This window comes from Hyperolius riggenbachi, chromosome 1 (assembly GCF_040937935.1).
Source record: "Hyperolius riggenbachi isolate aHypRig1 chromosome 1, aHypRig1.pri, whole genome shotgun sequence".
Classification (NCBI taxonomy): domain Eukaryota; kingdom Metazoa; phylum Chordata; class Amphibia; order Anura; family Hyperoliidae; genus Hyperolius; species Hyperolius riggenbachi.
This window is the reverse complement of record NC_090646.1, coordinates 584,100,545-584,123,235: the sequence shown is the minus strand read 5'-3', so window position 1 is coordinate 584,123,235 and position 22,691 is coordinate 584,100,545. Positions and strand designations below refer to the sequence as shown.

At 45.0% G+C, this 22,691-nt stretch overlaps 1 protein-coding gene and 1 long non-coding RNA gene across 2 annotated transcripts in view; one reads left to right on the top strand and one right to left on the bottom strand.

Annotated features, from left to right (window-relative positions):
* LOC137527688 (uncharacterized) overlaps nucleotides 1-22,660 on the top strand; it is a 31,557-nt gene extending 8,897 nt beyond the window's left edge. The window contains exon 2 of the long non-coding RNA XR_011023195.1: nucleotides 22,459-22,660. This is a non-coding gene — a long non-coding RNA (uncharacterized lncRNA). The remainder of the gene's footprint in view (nucleotides 1-22,458) is intronic.
* Nucleotides 1-22,691, bottom strand: part of ARHGEF28 (Rho guanine nucleotide exchange factor 28) — a 346,228-nt gene that overhangs the window by 318,187 nt on the left and 5,350 nt on the right. The gene's annotated exons all lie outside the window — the stretch shown is intronic.

Here is a 22,691-nt window from a genome sequence, read left to right as displayed (position 1 = left end):
TAAACGCGATGACAGGGGGGGGGGGGGATTAAAAAAAAAAAATAAAAAAAAAAAATAAAAAAAATAAAAAAAAAAATCGCTGCAGTGTCCAGTGATTTTTCCGCGTGAAGTTGCGGAAAAATCACTCCCGCAAAATGCCAGCAGTAATCGCCGGCGTTTTGCGCTTTCAAGTGTGAATGGGGCCTTACAAGCAAGTTTATAAACACAACTGCCAAAGTTTAACATAAAACTAAAATCATCTCAATTTACCAGTAATAATCTTTGAGGCCTATTCAATATTGCCTCGTCTAAACGTGTGTTAACCACCGGTGCCAACCTCTAGCAGTTTTACCGTGCTGGCAGCAATGCGCTTTAGAGCATTTTCCCGTCTGTAAATTTTGAGCAATCGCTTAATTGGGTGTGTCATGCAACTCTGAATAACCTCCTAAAAAAAATACCAGAAGCAACCGCCTGTGAGAGGTAACTGCCTGCAAGCATTATCAGCAATGTTCCTGCGCAGTATTTTTTTTTTTCACAGCCATAAAAGACACTTGTTTGAAAGATAACATGCCAGGAAAATGCTCTTGGAATGGGGGGAAAATTGCATCTGTATATGCAACCTAGGGCATCTGATTTTTTTTTTTATGGGGGGGTTCATTTGCCATAGTGCAGAACAGACCCCTTGGTCTTAATTCACTGAGGGCAGTTTGTAAAAATAATTTTGGTCGGTAAAATACCGTATTCAGCATTTTACACTTTTTTCCAAATTCACTAAGATTTCCTCCCATGCGGTAGAAGTTAAATGAGTCCAGTCTCATTTCTCCACTGTAGTGCAGCATGCAACACCAACACACTGCTGCGCTTATTCTTGCCAACACCAGGTAGGCTTGCCATTCATTGTGATAAATGGTCCACACACTGTAACAGAAATGGGCGTGTATTATACTGCACAGAGAACTGAAAGCAAGGGCAATGTTCTAAGTCATCTCCCAGCATGCACTGCGACAAGCAGGTACTTTACACATGCAGGGACAGAGAAGTTGGAAGCAGGCTATGGAATAAGAATGTTTACTGCTTCCCCTCCCCCCCCCCAAAAAGCGCACGTAATGTGCAAACTTCGCTTGCGGGGGGGCGGGGGATTCAATCTGAAGTCTGAGATTAGAAACAAGAATAAGCATAATTTATTAGCAGTACGGCCTAGTGCACACCGGAACGTTTCCGCTGCAGTTTGCGATCTGCTTGCGGGTGCGGATCCGCTAGGGTAATGTATTTCAATGGGCTGGTGCACACCAGAGCGGAAGGCGTTTTGCAGAAACGCATACTTCCGGGCTGCTGCAGATTTTGGATTGCGGATGCGTTTCTGCCTCAATGTTAAGTATAGGAAAACCGCAAACCGCTCTAAAAAACGGCACTTCAGAGCGGTTTGCCAGGCGGTTTTTGTTACAGTAGCTGTTCAGTAACAGCTTTACTGTAACAATACATGAAATCACTATACCAAAACCGCTACACAAAACCACAAAACGCTAGCTGAAACGCTGCAGAAAAATAAGAATAAGCGTTTCAAAATCTGCTAGCATTTTGCGGATCTGCTAGCGGGTTTTGGTGTGCACTAGGCCTAATAGTACATTTTGTGTAAGCAAAATTCACCTACAACAAACATATTGGTCCCTCCCTCACCCCCAAAAGAAAAACAAGAAAAAAAAGTTAATAAAAAGATACATGCAACAGTTCTACAAACTGATGGCGGGCTTACTTCTAAAACCACTCACAGACTTGATGCTTTGGACGGCTGAAACAGTGGCCCAGATAGGTCGCCTAGTGATCTGGAACACCAGAACATCTCAACCAAGCGCAATTACTCACCTCCTTACTCCTCCCGCTCTTTGTCATTCTGTAGTATGCTGTACCATCGGGCCTCCTCTCCCCTCCATAGAACAAGGCCGTGTTGCTAGCAAAGAGACTAGTGACACATCTGTACAGTACTCTTCACCAAATTTGAGGACAACAGTAATTGTACATGGCTTTAACGATGCATTAAATGTACTCGCTCAGGAAAAAAATACCACATTCGGGCCCAGGTGCAATTCTCTTTTTCTCCTGAGTTTTCTCCTAGGTGATATTTTCATACTATTTATACACCACCAGCAAGCAAAAATATACAAACAATTATTTTGCCAGTACTTTTTCTCCTACTTTTAGTACTTTTTTCCACTGTAAAGTGCTGAAAACATATGCTAAATCGATGATGAAAAATTATCTCCTAGGAGAAAATTCTGAGAAAAAGTTAATTGCATATGGGCCTCAAGGCTCCTTTTTACACTTAATCTGATGCGATTGGCATGCGTTTGCGTTGGTGTGCGCATTTCCCTGAAATGCAACAAAAACCTATTTGATACAATCCCCACATGCTGGCATCTGCAAAAAAAATAAATAAAAAAAGTACAGTACTCTTTTGTGGATGCCAGCGTGTGGGGATTGTAACAAATAGGTTTTCTATTACATTTGGGGGAAAAGCACGTATTTACGCAAATGCATGGCCAACACAGCGGTTAAGGTGTAAAAGGAGCCTGATCAGTGTTTGTTCAAAGTACCGAAAAACTGCATGACGATTCACTATAGACCAGTTTGGTAATAAGCAGAAGTCTTGGCAGTTGTGGAGTCTGTCTCTGTAGCAAGCTGTGTTCTGCTATGGTGATGATCTCCCACTTCTGGCCAGAGTTGTGCTGCTTCTTCTCCTACAAGTGGCTTGCCTAAAGGTGGCCATTAATGATACAATCCCAGCCGATCAATCGCTGCAGTAATCAAACGGAAACGACCTGTTGTGCCCACTGAAAGCCAAATTTTCACTACCCAATTCAATTAGAATAGAATCTGGTTTTCAGCTCGATCCCATCGATCTATTTAGATTGGAAATGATCAATTGGCCTCAGAATTGTATCGATAATGGCTACCTTAAGACATGAGAAAGTCCTTTGCAAGGTGCTGCTTCTGTCCTACAAGAGAAAAGGGCATCCTTGGCGTCCCTTTAGATCTGCATGCCTCCTCTAGTCCCTCCGATTCTCTGTATCAGTCTTTCCCTGTTCACATCTAAAGGGCTACAGGGGAAACTTATATAAATGTGCCCTGTGTGTTTTATTTTCTGATGCCCCGCCCGACAGTACATCGGTACCAATGGGGTGAGTAGTTAGACAGGGTGGCTCCTCCTATTAGCCATTTCCTTTTCCTTTCCATTTTACCGAATGGCCGTTTGTTAGGTACAGACAGCTCCAGGATGGAGGTAAAATACCAAACACCTCACTTCTTTTACCGCATGCTCTAATCTTTGTGAACAGATATTTATTGAGGTATTTACAGCCTTAGTGAATCTACGTTTTACAAAAGATGTTCAGTAAAATCAGCTATTTTCTGCATTAATGAATGCGGTAGTGTTATTGATATAAAACGAATACCTGCAGACTATATTACTAATGTACTAGGGTTAGGGACTCCCTTTCAATGAAAGATTTAAAATATGAGCAACTAGCGAAAAAAAAAAAAAAAAGTGGGTGGGAGATCAGTACAGTCCTGGCCAGAAGTTTTGAGACTGTCAAAAATTATTTTTCACAAAGTTTGCTGCTAAACTGCTTTTAGATCTTTGTTTCAGTTGTTTATGTGATGTACTTAAATACTATTATAACCACTTCATACGTTTCAAAGGCTTTTATTGACAATTACATTAGATTTATGCAAAGAGTCAGTATTTGCAGTGTTCTTTTTCAGAACCTCTGCAATTCGACTGGGCATGCTCTCAATCAACTTTTGGACCAAATCCCGACTGATAGCAACCCATTCTTTCATAATCACTTCTTTGAGTTTCTCAGAAGTAGTTGGTTTTTGTTTGTCCACTCACCTCTTGAGGAATGAACACAAGTTCTCAATGGGATTAAGATCTGGGGAGTTACAAGGCCATGGACCCAAAATCTCAATGTTTTGGTCCCCGAGCCACTTCGTTATTACTTTTGCCTTATGACACGGTGCTCCCAGTGGTAAACTGGGGCACTATACTAGCTATACTGAGCACTATACTAAGCACTATACTAGCTAAACTGGGGCACTATACTAGCTATACTGAGCACTATACTAGCTAAACTGAGCACTATACTAGCTAAACTGGGGCACTATACTAGCTATACTGAGCACTATACTAGCTAAACTGGGGCACTATACTAGCTATACTGAGCACTATACTAGCTAAACTGGGGCACTATACTAGCTAAACTGGGGCACTATACTAGCTATACTGAGCACTATACTAGCTAAACTGGGGCACTATACTAGCTATACTGAGCACTATACTAGCTATACTGAGCACTATACTAGCTAAACTGGGGCACTATACTAGCTATACTGAGCACTATACTAGCTATACTGAGCACTATACTAGCTAAACTGGGGCACTATACTAGCTATACTGAGCACTATACTAGCTATACTGAGCACTATACTAGCTAAACTGAGCACTATACTAGCTATACTGGGCACTATACTAGCTATACTGGGGCACTACCTACCCATACTGGGCACTTTACTAGCTATACTGGGACACACTAGGGGAATAAGGCGGCCAGCATTTCCTACCCCCGGCTTATATGGGGGTCAATCATTTTCCCCTGTTTTTTCAGGTAAAATTTGGGGGGGGTCGGCCTATATGCGGGTCGGCTTATATGCGAGTATATACGGTAATTGTTTTTGGATTGTTGTAAGAAGTTGCTGTTGGAGGGCGTTTTGGTACCATGCTTTATTCATAGCTGTGTTTTTTGGCAAAATTGTGAGTGAGCCCACTCCCTTGGATGAGAAGCAACCCCACACATGAATGGTCTCAGGATGCTTTACTGTGGGCATTACACAGGACTAATGGTAGTGCTCACCTTTTCTTCTCCTGACAAGCCTTTTCCAGATGCCCCAATTGGAAAGGGGCTTCATCGGAGAATATTACTTTGCCCCCGTCCTCAGCAGTCCATTCACCATACTTTCTGCAGAAGATCAATCTGTCCCTGGTGTTTCTTTGGGAGAAAAGTGGCTTCTTTGCTGCCCTTCTTGACACCAGGCCATCTTCCAAAAGTCTTCGCCTCACTGTGCATGCAGATGCGCTCACACCTGCCTGCTGCCATTCCATGATCAACCTCTGCACAGGTCGCATTCCGATCCCACAGCTGAATCCTCTTTAGGAGAAGATCCTGGCGCTTGCTGGACTTTCTTGGACGCCCTGAAGCCTTAACAAGAATTTAACCTCGTTCCTTGAAGTTCTTGATGATCCTATAAATTGTTGAGGTGCAATCTTAGTAGCCACAATATCCTTGCCTGTGAAGCCATTTTTATGCAACGCAATGATGGCTGCATGCGTTTCTTTGCTGGTCATCATGGTTAACAATGGAAGATCAATGATTTCAAGTATCACCCTCCTTTTAACATGTCAAGTCTGCCTTTCTAACCCAATCAGCCTGACATAATGATCTCCAGCCTTGTGCTCGTCAACATTCTCACCTGAGTTAACAAGGCGATTACTGAACTGATTTCAGTAGGTCCTTTAATGACAGCACTGAAATGCAGTGTAAAGGTTTTTTGGGGGGTTTCAGTTATTTTCATGGCAAAGAAGGACTATGCAATTCATCTGAATACTCTTCATAACATTCTGGAGTATATGCAAATTGCTATTATAAAAACTTTAGCACCAACTTTTCTAATTTCGAATATTTTTGACAGTCTCAAAACTTTTGGCCAGGACTGTACAACAGCCAGTCAAGTACGATAGTAATTTAGGCACAACGGCAGACTCCATACTCCATTCAATACAAGTTTCCTTAAAAAAAAAAAAAAAAAAAACCTGCTACACAATGCCACATCTGTAGCTTTTCCTCATCTACATCTCAATGCTTGTCAAAACAAGCTGAGTTCACCATACAGTAATCAGAGTCCCCATGCTATGCTGGTTTAGCCTGGAAATGAGGACTGTTGGCAAACACTCGGTACATATGGAGCAGAGCTGCCCTGAGGCACGGCTGAGGGTTGTACTAGCCTTCACCTGCAATATGTAAACATTGCTCTGCTAGTAATTGGGTATTTTTTATCAAAGCTGGATTTGTTTACCTCTGTAAATAATTCTCCTGCTAAAATAGGGAGCTTTCCATGTAGAGCAGCTGTGGCTGCAGCTACCTGGATGTCAGAGCGGAATCCCGAAACAGGGGCTGGACCTCAAAGTTTGCATCCTAGGGTTTCTCACAGATGGGAACAGAAACCATTACAAGGCCTCTTTCACACGGAAGGTTGAAGGTGGCTAATACACTGCATAATGTGTAATATGTTGGCGCTGTATAAATACAATAAATAATAATGATAATAATAATACACTGCCTGTCAGGTGTTCCATGCACTGGCAGGACCCTTGTTAGTGCTCGGCACAGACAGTGGAGAGGTGGCCACCACACAGTTACATCTGAAGGCGGCCCTACTCAAGCGCAACATCATCTCTTTCTATGCTGCCAGGCAACCAAACGGCGTGTCAAGCTATGACACGCTCTAGGTTACAAACGTCCAAACTCAGCCATTAGGCTGCATTAAAGTAAAATAACGAAGTTTCATTCCTACGTCAGTAAGGGGAAGCCCCTGGACTGTTCAGCGGCTTCCCCGATTCTCCATGACCCCTCCATTTTCCCAATTGGGCCCTCCATGTACAAGCATGGCCACACTGCAGAGACCCTAGTGCACGTGTCGAACTCCAGGCCTGGAGGGCCAGATCCATGCCAGTGTTTAGGATGGACTGAGAAAGAAAGGAATGTGTTCTACCTGATGGACCACACCTTTCCTGATTCAGACCAATCAATTCATTTGAGCTGTATCAAAAATGTGTGAGGATCTCGGCCCTCGTAGGACCGGTTTGACATACCTGCGCTAGTGGGTTAACCGTCTGCACAGTAGCACAGAGAAAAAACCTACACAAGAGGCTCTGTGCTACTGCGCAGGTGTGGTCATACTTTTTGCCAGCAGAATGCAGTCACGCTTCTACAAGGAGGGGAACGTGACCACAAGCAATCTTCAACTTTAAGAGGGGTGCAGGGGGACCAGGAAATCCTCAACCATCCAGAAGCTTCGCCCTACTGAGGTAAGTATCTAATTATACTGGTACCCTTTAACCCACAGTTCAGCCTGCCATTTTAACGCTCAGATGGCACATGTAGTGGTTGAAAATGAGTACTGCAGGCTTGGGTGCAATACCATTAGACCAGCCAACGGGCTGTCATGATTTTTGGTTCCATAATCCTCTGCTCCTATGTAAGCATGTTCTTATCGTATCCTTGCGGTGATAGCGATAGCTGCCTTGTAATACGCTTCTGGGTGTGAAATCTGTGGATTATTGTGTACGACCTTGCTTTGCCTCTTGACCCGGTTATTGGATTGCTGCCAGAAAAGACCTTTGGAACTGAACTTGACCTAATATTGCCTTATCCTTTGGTGCCATATTATTCTGATGTACCGTTTATGACCGCTAGATTGTTCCCAAATTGGCTAATGATTTGAGATTCTGTAACTCGCTTTTCTGATCACCTGAGGCTAACCTGGACTGTATGATATTCCTGCCTCTAACTGTCTAGTGTGGTTCTGGTTGTACTCTTACCTTCCTGACCTCAGTCCCAATATACTGCCCACTTAAAGGATACGTCCAAGCTAATTAAAAAATAAAAATGCACTTACCTGGGGCTTCCTCCAGCCCCTGGCAGCCGCACTGTGCCCTCGCCGCAGCTCCAGTGGCTCCCACTCTCCTCAGCTGCAAATGCCGACCTCGCCAGGTTGACTTCTGGGTCGGCTTCTTCTGCGCTCCACTGTGCGGCTCACGTGGTCGCGCTGACGTCACCAGGACTGTACTGCACAGGCGCAGTAGTTCTGCTCAGTACAGCACGGTGGAGCACAGAAGAAGCCAACCTGGCTAGGTCGGCATCTGCAGCAGAAGAGACCTGGAGCAACCGGAGCTGTGGCGAGGGCACATGATGGCTGCCAGTGGCTGGAGGAAGCCCCAGGTAAGTGGATTTTTGAATCAGCTTGGACGTATCCTTTTAAGTCCTGGGTGTAACCAAGTGCTGGGAAAACGCACTTGACATCCCTCAGCTGAGCAGGGACAGGGTGAAGTTTATAGAGGAGATTGGGGTATCAGGACTGAAGGAAGGTGAGAGATCCACTAGGACTCAGTTTGATTTTGCAGTTGCAATTGTTTCACATCCCTGTTTCAATAAAACAATTGCAAATTAATCCTGTGGGGCCAGCATAATAGATTGAACTGAGGGTGGTGGAGGTATACCTTTGTGTCCAGCGTCCCTGTATGATCTAGCTCCACCCTGCTGCTGTTGGCCTGCACAGGTCACACTGTAGTGACACCGTGTGTCACCACCGCTCCCATTAATGAGAATCTCTGCAATTGCTAGCCAGCAATGAGTAGAGAGACAACACCTACATACCTCATGTCACCACATCTCACCACACAGTCTAGCACCATCACTACACCTGTGTGACTCATTACATTAGAAATGTCAAAGAACATTAAAGGCTAACCGAGTTGAAAACTACAGTGTCCCCTTTTACTTACCTGGAGCTTCTCCCAGCCCCCTTAGTCTTGTAGGTCCCTCGCTGTCCTCCCGGTCTCCATTCTCGATCCGCTGTGCAGCCCCGTAAAGTGCACAACTTAGCTAAGCTGTGCTAGTACTACTGCACCGGCGGTGCACATCCTTATGTGCATGTGCAGTATGTGAAGACTCCTAACCGCGCATGCGCAGAATGCTCCCGTCCCCGGGTGCAGGATCAAGGAGGCACGCAGCAGAGCCAGCACATGCACAGTAGTGAGAGATTTGACTAAGTGATACACTTTACGGTGTCGCACAGTGGATCGGGGATGAGGACAGCGAGGGGCTTATAAGACTACGGTGGCTGGAAGAAGCCCCAAGTAAAAGGGGACACTAGTTTTAACTTGGGTATCCTTTAAATACACTCCCTGCTGACGTAGGCTCCATTCATACTATTACAGATTTGTATCTCGCAAGGTGGTTCAGCGGTTGCGCTACCACCCACAAACCCCTTGTTCACAGGGTCTCTCTCTGTTGCATCCATTGCATTGGACATATACAGTACTTAGCACAGCTAAAATAACATGTCTCACTTTCGTTCAGTGTTCAGGAAAAAAAAAAAAAAAAAACACACACACACACACGTCCAGATTTTATGGACCTTCACTGCAAAAGGCACATCGGAGCAAGTCTAAACGGATTCAGTGTTAAAGGGACTCCGAGCAGTTACATTGTATTACACAGGGCGACTTTTTCCTACAGTCAGCAGCTCCATTCTGCAGAAAAAGTCGCCCTGTGTAATACAATGTAACTATGGAAAGATGGATATCATTTTAAAGCTCTCTTTCTCCTCTTTCTGGCGACACCTAAATCGTCGCTCTACGCCTTTTAGTTTTCTCTATTTTTGCGATCGAAATCGCGGCCGCTGCAATTTAAAAATTGCGAAAATAGCGAAAACTAAAAGGCGTAGGGCGGCGGTTTATATATCATTGGAAAGAGGAGAAAGAGAGCTTTAAAATGATATGCATCTTTCCATAGTTTCTGCACTGCTCGGAGTCCCTTTAACATAGGATTCATCAACATGTCCGTTTATCCATTGTGGTCCGTTCCACATATTGTACTGTTTTAGGCTCAGGTGTGAACCGAGCCTTGGATAAGGCCAGTTCCAAGCTTCATACAATTTGCATTACACCTGCATGCAAGTTAGAATTAGAACTTAGGTTCTCAACGTGTGGTACGGTTACACCAGGGTGTACTTTTGATGGTTCCAGGGGGTACTCGGGCTCAGTGGTGCTCGGATAATTTCTGTGATCACTGAATAGCTGTGATTCACAAGCATTTTTCCACTATTTGGCTTCAGTATTCGACTCCGTGATCGATTCTCGATCACGGAATTCGGTCACAGGGCATGCCGTGATTACAAATATTTGGCTGTGATCGCAGAAAAAAAGCCGTGATTAGATAGGTCGTGGTTGGGTGGAAATGACGTCTCTGGGCCAATCAGAGGTCCCCTAGCCAGGCCCTAGCAACCAACCATAGGAGGGGAGGCTATGCCCTTCCCTCCTGTATATAAAGTGGCGGCCATGATGAAAAGCTCCATCCTTGCTAGACTGTGGCACTGAGAAGATCATCTCCAGGCCATTTGTTGCTAAAGCAAGCGTGTTTTTTGCTAATAACATAGCGTTTTTACTCCTAACAGCACTCATACTGTACTATATACTTGTATTTAGCTAGCCAACCAGTGAGTGATTACTAAAGTTAGTTGTAGTCCGTGTAGTTCAGCGAGAGAGTGTAGTGATTGATTGCTGGTGTTGCTGTGCTTAGTGCAGTGCAGGCTCTGGCAGGCTCACTGATTCTATCTACTACTGCTCTGACTGTATACTTGTATTTAGCTAGCCAGTGAGTGATTAAAGTTAAATTTGGGGTGATTATAGCATGTATGGGAGCTTTAAGAATAGCTTAAATGCTATTCCGTGATCAGGCGTGATTGCCTCATTCACGGAAAAAATCCTGATTCGAATTCGTGAGACCATCTCAAATCCGGAAAATCAATCATGCCATTTCCGGATTTTTTTTACTCACGGACGAATAGACGAATCCGTATTGCGGGGTATCCGAGCAGCACTGCTTGGGCTTGATATACTTAACCAAGAACAACAAATATAGAGTTTTAGAAAATGATAAATCTTATTTAAAAAACACTAAATTAGTATTGTAGCTAATTAAAAGCAATAGTAAATGTTTGGAAATGGTTTAGAACCAATTATGTACTACGATTAAATATATACAGTATATTTGTCAAGGTGTACTTGTGATAATGGTTACTATGCTAGGAGGTACTTGTGATGATGGTTACTATGCTAGGAGGTACTTGGCGAGTACAGGGTTTTAAAAAGCGTACATACCAATAAAATGTTGAGACCCCTGGGTATCTTAGAACAAAGTAAACCTGCAACAATGAAGAAAGGCCTGCACTACAAACGGGAGGCCTACTAAAAAACAACTGTGAGGCTTATTTCACGCTGTATATCGCAATTCCGATTTGTGATTCCGATTATGACTGGCTGCTAGCAGCACAAGAAGAAAAATGGTGAAAAAACACAGCATGCAGGACTTTTTATTTTTTTGAAATTGCATCAAAAATCGGAATCGCATGTAGTGGAAAGGAGCCCGCTTTTTCACTGTAAATCGCAATTCCGATTTGCGATTCTGATTTTCACTGGATGTTGGCAACACAAGAAGAAAAAAAACTCAACATGCAGGACTTTTTTTTTTTATCGCATAGGAATTGCATGTAACATTGCATCAACATTGGGAATCGGAATCGCATGTAGTGTAAAAGAGCCAATGAGCCTCTTTTCCACTGCAAATCTCAATTCAGATTTCCACTACTAGATGCTAGTAACACAAGAAGAAAAAAGGCGAAGAAAAAAAAGCAGCATTTTTTTTTTTTAATTTTTTTTTTAAATCCCATCAAAAATCAGAAATAGATATTAAATTGCATCAAAATCAGAATCACATGTAGTGTAAAATAACTGTATTGCTGCCACAAAAAGTCACTGCAAACAGAGTTTTCTCCAACCACCACAAACGCTTCCCTCTATGGCTCGTGCAAAATGCCACATTACCAGGAATAAAGTCATCACACAGGAGTGCTTAACAGCAGGGAAACAGCGTGTAGAGGAGGCCTCATGCGATTACAGGAGTAAAGTTCTTCTCCTCAGCTTCCCCAGTGATAAAGTACACCACAGTGACATTCAGGTATGTATAGGATTTACCTACAGATAAGCACAATGGAATGTTCCATCCTCTAATAATAATCTATAATAATAGCGGTGTCCGTGCTGAACTGCCGTACGCATGTGCGCAGCACGGACCCAGCCTCACAGAGACAGGAGGACGGGACCAGGGAGCCGAGCAGGCGGCGGGTCAGCAGGCGGTTGGTTGGTTGCGCGAGGCGGCGGATGAGCGGGTGCATCAGGTCAGGGGGCGGGTGGCGGGTCAGCAGGCGACCGGGTGTGCGGCAGGTGCGTGCGCCAAGAAACACAGACCTAGAGCCTGTTTTTAAACGGGCTTAGGTCTACTAGTATTACCATAAGAATGAAATGTAAAAAAAAAAAAAAAAACCTTACCAAGCCAACAGCAGGAGGCTCTGGGCAGCAGAAGTAAACGAAAAACATTTGCACAAAGTGTGGGGAAAAGATGGGGCAGGCAAAGGCCTGTTCAGCCACATAGAGGCCTCGTCTTCTAGGGCCCATGCAGCTGCACCAAAGTTAAGGCATGATTACTCTCTAGGGCTTTAATTAAAAACAATGGTGCATGAGCCAGCCTGGGGCCCCGGGAACTCTCACTGCCCGGGGCCCCAGAACCAGCATCTAACACCATATGTGAGCGCAGCCAAAACCTTGGAGCTGCCACCTCCAAGGCCTGTCTCCTACTGCTCTAAAACTTACCAAACACACAATTGGAGAAACTCACTCCCAAACAGTGCTCTGCTGCTTTATAAAGCCTGCAGGCTGCTTATAAGCCAATGAGAAGTGCACACATAATACACCTAGCTTGCAGTGATAATCAAGCAAAAGCTGAGCAAGACATATGGTGTTAGATGCTGGTTCTGGGGCCCCGGGCAGTGAGAGTTCCCGGGGCCCCAGGCTGGCTCATGCACCATTGTTTTTAATTATTGTAGTATCCCATGCAGTTTAGTTAGGAGGGGGGCAGATGAGAGGGAATATCCTGCACGCTGGTGCCCCCTGCTGGTCATATAGCCATTGTCTATATGCAACTGAAGCCCTCTCCTACTAATTGGCTGACTTGCTCAGCTTTTGCTTGATTATCACTGCAAGCTAGGTGTATTATGTGTGCACTTCTCATTGGCTTATAAGCAGCCTGCAGGCTTTATAAAGCAGCAGAGAACTGTTTGGGAGTGAGTTTCTCCAATTGTGTGTTTGGTACTCTCTAGGGCTTGTCCATGTATTTCTTTCTGTAACCCATGTGGAACAGCAATTTCTTGTGTCCCAGTTATATACAGTATCTTTCATCTGTCAGGTTATTCTGTTCTCTCCCTGCAATGCTTATCACCTGACTGCAGAACACAGGTATCCGTTTGTTCAGCAGCATTAACATTAAGTCCATGATCTCTCCAACTCATAGGTGAGTAGTTTCATGCTTTTACAAAAGGAACTGAAAAAAAAATGACAAATGCTTCCTGAGATGGCTGCATTCAGCTGTTTTATACTTAGACGCAATGCCAACCAAACTCTGAACCATATGTTGTCAGTTCATATATGAACAGACTTTACCATAGATTTGTACAGGTGAAGTTTTCCAGGATGTTTAAACCAGCCAGGCTAACACCTGTGTGAACGGGGCCTCAGCAGCATTTTGTAATAACAGATCTACAAGCCAACAAAACATCTTTTATTATGCATAATTATAGGCTGTAAACGGAACGATTGTATCTGACTGATGAAGTTTTAGAACAAACAGCTGGTATCTGTTTATATTAAAAGCATAAGGAGACTATTTCCTAATCACATAAACTGCTGAAACCAAACGGTATGGCTCCTTCCCCACATCCGCGCTGTGGGAAATGCATGTGCTGTCATAACGCATGTCCAGTGTTCTCCCCAGGCTCTTTTAGCCGGGTGCTCCACCCAGCTAGTTTTGGTGACCACCCGGCTGTCATCGGCTCACCACCTCCTCTGCTGTAAGCAGAGTTGTGCAGAGAAGGGCCAGCCCTGCATTCTCTCATCTCGCCCCACCCGGCTACTTTTTCATGCCACCTGGCTGGAAAAAATTTCTGGGAAGAACACTGATGTCACTTGCATCTCTATGCCATTCTTCCTGATGTGGCTGTGATTTCCATTCATTATAATGGATGGATAGTGTAACGAGTTTGCAGGAATTTGTCGGCAAGATGCAGATTGTGTCTCATCGCGCGGTCGAAACTGGATCTGAAAACGCGAACGTGGGGAAGGGACCTAAGGGTGCAGACAAACATCCGATTTTGATTGCCCAATTTTACCACTTCCATGTAATATGAGAGATTACCAACACAATCTCTTCACAGTATTCAAAATTTGTTAGCCTTCATGCTACATGGAGGTGGTAAAATTGGTCAGTGATTGGCCAATCAAAATTGGATATGTGTATGCACCCCTAAGGCTTCACCCCACTGAGCAGCCTATAGCAGAGAGATCCTCAGAGCCCGCACAGTCCCCAGAACAGACCACCTTCCCAGGTTCCCCTGTGGTCTGAAGGACTAATCAATGGGCAAAATAAAATAAAAAGTTTTTCTAGTGTGGGGACTCACAGCCAGGGCGAGTTTTAGCATTAGGCACAAGCCTAGCAGCGTTAGTGTGCATAGAGGTGGCTGTCACAGGTTCGCTAATCCATGCTCACCATCCTGTAACCGCACTGACCTCACCAGCCCCAAAGCATAGAGAGCTGCATGGGTGGGACTGATGGGACTGCCTAGCACCATGTGACAGCAGCACATGCAGTGGAGGGATGCGTGACAGTAGCATATGCATACCTGGTTGGGTGGTGTGGTCCCGAGCCCTGCGGCAACAACCCCCTCCGTTGTCTCGGCACTGCCAGTCAGGGTGTACTGTGCATGTGCAGCGTGCACCCCATCGCCAGGAGCTTTCTACGCAGAACTACTGTGCATGCGCAGAATTCTTGCGGTGAGGGAGGGGGAATGCTTGTTGTGTCACACATTTTCATCTAATTCAATAAAATTGGAGTCAACTGGCAGACTTACCAGGCCGCCAAGGGGAGGATTAAGGCGGCCTGGGAAGACGGCGAGGGATTGATCAGTCTGCAGGGGGCTGGAGGAAGCCCCAGGTATATATACATTTTTTCCCCCTTTCATCTCAGATACACTTTAAGGATGCTGTCTGCATGGTGTCTGTATCATCCCACCATGTCTGTGTAAGGCCTATACATAAGCACCAACATTCACTTCCAATCCTTCCAATTGTGCATGAATTGTAATAAGTGAATTCTGGTGCATACAAATCAGAAGCAAATCAAAGCTTTCAGTCAGTTATCGACAATGTAGACTTGTGGGTAAATATTGATCAATCATATAATCACATGTCATTCTGTAGGTTTGTGTAAACAATCGACTGACTAAACAGAACAGGAACTTGCTCTGGAAAATTGCATTTTTCTTTCCTACACACGCAATCATTAATGGGTTTATACTGTTTGAAATTGATGCATAGAAAAGGGAATGGCTTGTTAATGGTTACCACTATACTGTACTAAGCACATATAAACGTGATCATTACCACTACAGCAGCAATAAAGAACTAATACAGCGACTGGAGGAGGGTCAGTTATACGCCCCTTAGATCTAGGGGCCTACATACTCTACTGCAGCTTTTTTTGTTTGTGTGTTTTTTTTCAAAAGAAGTAGACAATACAGGAGACAGTCAATTACAGAAGCACATTATGCTGGGTACACACTATGAGATTTTAGGGTTGATTTACTGTCAGATCGATTATTTCCAACATGTCCGATTTGCATTCCGATCAATTTCCATTCACTTTAATAGGAACTCGATCAGAAAGCAAAATCGGACATGTTGGAAATAATCAATCTGACAGTAAATAGACCATAAAATCTCATAGAGCGTACCCAGCATTAGGTAAAAAAAAAAAAAAAAAACATTTTGGAACTTATAACAAAGTATTGATTGAAATGTACTAAAGAAAAACTTATCTTATCAGTTGAAGGCGGGAATATATGTGAGTTGGTCGAAGGGGCTGACGGTGTAACTCATAGCTTTGAATAAAATGTATGGAGTTGGGGGGGGGGGAAGGAATTCTGTTATATTCCTCAATCTGGTAATAATGTACGAATATCAACCAGAAACGGCATTGGGCTGTTTTCAGTCAGTCATCCAGGATATCCTCTGAAGGTCAAACTTTAGCTGGACATACATCTGGCGATATTGCAGCCAGAAGGACCATCCCATTCAATATTTTAATGAATCAATCAGATGAAAATGTGTGGCAAAACAAGGATGCCCGACCCACCATTCAACTGATTTTCAGCTGAAATCAGTCAAAAGCATGCTGAAAAATCTCGGGCTGACGTGGTCGATCAGATACACGGCAGTAATGACACGCAACAATGCAACAACCGACAAACACCACAGGCCACTGCCCCCCTCGAATGTAAATGCCCTGCACATTCTAAATCTCGCCTGCTCAAGCTGTGGTGACTCCCAATCTCATCCCCTGTCTCCCCCGAATGCTGCCACACATCACACATGCACCTGGTGGCCCCATGGGGTGGTGCTCAGTGTGACAGCCGTGCTCGGGGGAGGTAGCAGAGGAGACAGAGAGTAAGTGTAGCTGTAGCTGGTGACATAACAAAGCACGGGCATTGGGGAGGGATGGGGGGGGGGGGGAGGAGGGGAACACAACACATTATCATTTAGGGGTGGGGTGGAGGTGGCATCATGAGGCAGATTCTTGAGAGATTTCATGCTGAAATTGGCCGGGAATTGGCCTGCAGTGTATGGGTAGCAAACAGATCTCTCTCCTATCAGATTGGATCAGAGAGAGGTCTGTCTCTTGGTCGATCTACACATACATCACTAGATGTATGGCCAATTTCTTTTAATGGTCAGAAGTGATATGAGCGGTGTCGTTCTCAATCTCCCAGCCACTTATACAAATCTGAAAGTTTTCTTGCTCTGTCTGTTTCCCCAATCTATTAAAACCAGTAAAATGGTTGTGGTTGGAATAAATGCGGCTGAAATATATAGAGTAGACCAGAGTTTCTCAACTCAGTCCTCAAGTACCCCCAACAGTGCATGTTTTGTGGAAATCAACAGAGATAATTAACCTCCTGAGCGGTATGGACGAGCTCAGCTCGTCCATCACCGCCGGAGGCTGCCGCTCAGGCCCTGCTGGGCCGATTTTCTTCAAATAAAGTGCAGCACACGCAGCCGGCACTTTGCCAGCCGCGTGTGCTGCCTGATCGCCGCCGCTCTGCGGCGATTCGCCACGAGCAGCGGCGAAAGAGGGTCCCCCCAGCCGCCTGAGCCCAGCGTAGCCGGAACAAAAAGTTCCGGCCAGCGCTAAGGGCTGGATCGGAGGCGGCTGACGTCAGGACGTCGGCTGACGTCCATGACGTCACTCCGCTCGTCGCTATGGCGACGATCTAAGCAAAACAAGGAAGGCCGCTCATTGCGGCCTTCCTTGTTTATTCTGGGCGCCGGAGGCGATCGGAAGAACGCCTCCGGAGCGCCCTCTAGTGGGCTTTCATGCAGCCAACTTTCAGTTGGCTGCATGAAATAGTTTTTTTTTAATTAAAAAAAAACCCTCCCGCAGCCTCCCTGGCGATCTCAATAGAACGCCGGGGTGGTTAATGAGCTCAGCTGAGCCACTCATTACCTCACCTGTGAATGTTTGTGGTTTCCTGCAAAACATGCACTGTTGGGCATATTTGAGGACCGAGCCGAGAAACCATGGAATGGACCATAGATGGAATGGCGGCAGCCACAGGAAACACCCCCCCCATTTCACACACACATACACCAGTATAAGTGATTTGAGCTGTGCCACGCGGGGGTTATTCTCTGTTGAGGCACAAAAGACTCCGCTCCAACTCCACTCACCAGGACAGCGCAGGGGCAAGGCGACTCAAACCCAGACAAGCAGCAAAAGAAGAATGCTCCGCTCAATGTCCATGGCAGAATATTAAAAAAAAAAAAAAAAAAAACACAGTTTATTGGGTCGAATAAAACCAGCACAGCCAGACAGCTGACATGTTTCGCAACCACAATCATAGCCATGATTAAGGGCCATTGTGGTCCGAAACATGTCAGCTGTCTGGCTGTGCTGGTTTTATAGTCTGCCATGGACATTGAGCTTTCTTCTTTTGCTGGTTATTCTTAGCTGTTGGCTGGCAGACATAGGGGTCGCACTAGTTTTAGGCAGGCTTTTGATCTATATAAGGGCCACTTCATGAGTCCATGACCGACAGTTTATTTACACACAGCTAGGCTCCCCATTCACCCACGCTTTGTCGTGGGCTCATTATGTGGTATGTCACGGGCTGGCAGGCGGATCTTTGAGTAACTTATGGGTGTGTTATTATTAATCTTATGTAATGTATTGAGCTACAATTTTTAACAATAAAGGTTACTGACTTGTTAATATTTAGCTGCTAATTAAACCAATCAAGGGGCCACAGCCATTTCTTATGCCACGTAAAAGTGTGATTATTTGTAGCATAGGCAAGAAGAATTGGACTGGTAGAAATGAAGGGGGGGGGGGGGTAGAAGGTACACAAATTGGCAGCAGGACATGGAGATGAGCTCTTATACTCTGACTAGTCCTAAGCCCATCCGTTTAATAAACGGGCGCTAGGGAACCCGACACGAGAGCCAGGGCTGTGCAGTCGGAGCAATTTTGGCTACCTGGAGTCGGTGGTATCATAAACTGAGGAGTCGGATGATTTTTGTACCGACCCCACAGCCCTGGTGAGAATGGCCACAATCCCCCGCATGCCCACGTGCACACCACCGGGACACCACCCCCTCCCCCACGACACCCCGCGTGCGGCTGTCCACGCTGCCTGAAGCCCTGCCGCGCATGCGCACCTAACAGTTGGCCTGGACACAGGAAGATGCAGCAACACATGGGTTTCATTATAGTGGATGCACAGCTAGTGAGGACGCACTTAGGTGCCCTTTAAACGTCATCTGTTGTGTTCTGCTGCAACAGAAAACGTAATCGCAATGCAATTATATTTCTATGGTGCACTAACATTAGCAGCGTCGCAGGTCCTGTCGCAATAAAGCACAGCACTTCATGCGATTACCGCACAATATAGTGGCAGTACTGCATATTTTCATTGTAATGTATGGGTGCATCGCACTCCTAATGCTCACTGCCACTCTTCACCTCATTGTGTGTGTACTGTGAAAGTGGACTGAGGCAGGGGTCACACTTTTATAACTCACACGCATTTTGCCACAATGCGAAAATGCAAGAATTGCTTCTTTATGGGGCTGCTGTGTTTCTTGGAGCCATCTGCAATCCTGTATAGAATAAAAAAAAAATACAACCTGCACTATGTTTCCGCAAAACGCATGCCATTACTCATTGGAATTGACTGGCTACTGTAAAAAAATGCCTGCATTGAATCGCAAACAAACCCACATATCCTGTGGAAAAATGCTTGCAAGGAATCGTCTGCAACAAGCATAAACCCTCCTTAAGAGCCAGTTTCCACAAGAAGCAGTGCAATGCGGCTACATAGACGCAATGCACCGCGGCCGAACTGAAACCAATGCACAGCAATGGAACCGTTTCCATTGCGTGCTGGTTTTGCAGAGCAATCCGAGAATCTCTCTCGTCTCCTTCCATGGGTGGCCACATCTCCCGATGCGGAAGTGACGCGTAGCCGCATCTCATCCCCCTGGATCCCATTCGCCAGTGGAAACGGGCACTAAATCTTAGACATGAATAAGTGATGTGGGTTAAAGAAGAATCCCACATAACATTAAATAACAGTATTCCCCAAATTATACCGCTTATTGTAATTCATTTTCAAACTCCAATTCTCCCTTCCTTCCAGTCTGGTTAAAGTGAACCTAAACTGAAAAGGATATGGATTTTTCCTTTTAACCACTTCACCCCAAAGGGGTTTTTACCCTAAAGGACAAGAGCGATTTTCACCTTTCAGTGCTCATCCCTTTCATTTTCCAATAGCTTAATCACGACTATTCACAATAAAAATGATCTATATCTTTTTTTTGTACCACCAATTGGGCTTTTTGGGGTTGATATTTGTTTTCAGTAATTACTTTATTTTCTATGCATTTTAAAAAGGGAAAAACCAGAAAAAAATGAAAAAAAAAAAATACTATTTCTCCAATTTCATTCCCTATAGTTTTAATATAAACACTGCTACTGTACATAAAACCCACACATTTTATCTGCCTATTTGTCCTGGTTATAACAACATTTTACGTATATCCCTAGTACAAAGTATGGTGACAATATAGTATTTGGAAATAAAGGTGAATTATTTCTATGGTGGTTTTTTTTCCACTATTTTCACGTGCGTGGGAATGCACGTGAATGCGCGGGAGCACGCACGTGCATGTGCACAGCTGCAGCAGCACTGCTTGACTTATAAAAATGTCCTGGAACTGTTAAGAGGCTCTAGCAGGACGTTTTTATAAGCAAGCTTGTCATTAAGTGGTTAAAATAATACCAGTTGCCTGACTCTCCTGCTGATCCTGTGTCTCTAATACTTTTAGCCACAGCCCCTCAACAAGCATGCAGATCAAGTGCTCTGACTGAAGTCAGACTGGATTAGCTGCATGCTTGTTTCAGGTGTGTGATTCAGCCACTACTGCAGCCAAAGAAATCAGCAGGACTGACAAGTAACTGGTATTGTTGAAAAGAAAACATCCATATCCGTTCCCTAGAAAAAAAAAAAAAGCTTTTTCTTCCTATGAAAGGTCTGTGTGTCTTGTCTTTTCAAAAGGGATTTTTACAGCTACCACTGTATTACTAAAAAAAAAAAAAAAAGTTATCTATAGATTTGTGGTCAGGCTTATTTTCTCATATTAACTCTGCAACTAATTAACAGGCATTAGTCAAGATAGGGAGTAAAGCCAGAATCGAAATAATATTTACAAAAGATTTGTTGCCAATTTTGACAGACAATAACATGAACTGTTATATAATTTACAAATGTTCCTGTTTTTCTGTATTCCTGTGTAATGCTTGCTTCAATGCCATTTTATGGAATTGCCCCTTAAAAGGTCTGGCACAAAGTTTGTTAAAGAGAACCCAAGGCGAGCATTTGAAATCTTAAGAGACCACAGAGGCATGTCCTGTGTATAATGACATGCCTCTGCGTCTCGCTATTGCCGCCTCTAGTCCCCCCTGTAAAAAATGCCTGGCTAGCGACAGTCTCCCTGTCACTAGCCGTCTACTTACCTTCTGTATGTCATTCAATGCGCACTCCCTGCGCCTCTGTCCCCGCCGCTGCCCGCCTCCTGTGAGCTTTCTCCAATCGGAAGCTAAGCCACAACCCAGGAAGTACCTCCCAGGTTTGCGGCTTTGCTTCCGATTGAAGGAAGTTCACAGGAGGCGGGCACCGGCGGGGAAGCGTGCATTGAATGACAGTCTGCAGGTAAATAGACGGCTATCGACAAGGAGACTGTAGCCAGGTGCTTTTTACAGGGGGGCACAGGAGACCCTGGGGGGGGGGGGTAGGACGACTAGAGGCGGCAACAGCAAGACCCAGAGGCATGTCATGAAAGGACATGCCTCTGTGGTCTCTAAAGATTTCACATACCCGCCTCGGGTTCTCTTTAAAGTCAGGGACCATGGAGGAGTGGCTTACATTCAGGAACAGGGTTTGCATAGTGAAAGGGGACATATAGTAGGCCTGAAAGATAAATCGAATTTAAACCGAAATCGTGATCACCAAGATTACAATTTCGGAATCGTCAAAGCGGCAATTATCGCGATCACGTCATTTCCACATGGGGAAAGTTTGAAGAAGTGGATTCAAACTTCCCCAAAGTCCCAGCGCATGCGGGCCGCAGCGTTGGACATACCTTCCACAAGAATCCAACGCTCAGAGCAGGGACCAGGTCCTCCAGCAGCCAAGGCTGAGACACCAAAGTGCGCTCCCCCAATCCTCCCACCCCAGCCGTCACACACTGATTGCTATTAGACTAAGAGGCGACCCAGGGTCCCCAACACCTTAATCTCTATTTATTTGGCTCGCAGTCACTGCCATGTATACCCTTTTCTTATTTCTCTCTGCTTCAAACACAATAGGGGAATTACAGCTTAGTGAGTCGTGCACCCCCTCCTACACTGCGCCCTAAGGCTCGAGCACCTCGGCCCAGCCCTGCCAACGCTGTCCATCATCTATCGCTGTCTGCCGCCTCTTGTGTTTTGCAAAACTCTGGACATACAGGAAGTATTCCGTGCATTAGAGCCTGCAGGAGGCGAAGTGGATAGACGGACATCACTGGACTCGTGCTGGAAGCTATGTCCAGAAATGGTGCAGCTTGGGGGACAGAGAAGGCACAGAGAGACACGAGTGGGCACAGAGAAAGCAGGCACAGAGAGAGACACAGAGAAACAGCGCAGGCACAGAGACACAAAGGGGGCAAGAGAGAGACAGAGGGTAGGCATAAAGAGGCAAAGGGGGCACAAAAAGAGACGGGGACAGAGGGGGAACAAACAGGCAAAGAGGGGGAACAAAGCTTGATTTGGAGGAAATCATAATCATATCGAAATCGCAATTTCAGACAAATCGCTCAATTCAATTTTTTCCTAAAATCGTTCAGGCCTAACATATAGTGATGTTTTTACATTTGCATTATTACAGCTGTGCCTCCTTGAAACACAAGACCTGTACATGACATCACTTCCATCACAGCCAGCCACAGAACCAATAGTGGCTTTTCTACCAGTCAAATGATGAACATTCAGGCTTGGTGTACAGTGAGCGCATTGCAATGACCTTTAAAAGGAATGTTTAATTACTGTAAAGTGAACATGAGCTGAAAATAAACTGAGATAAACAATTATATTTATCCTCCTAATGTCTTTTGTAAGTAT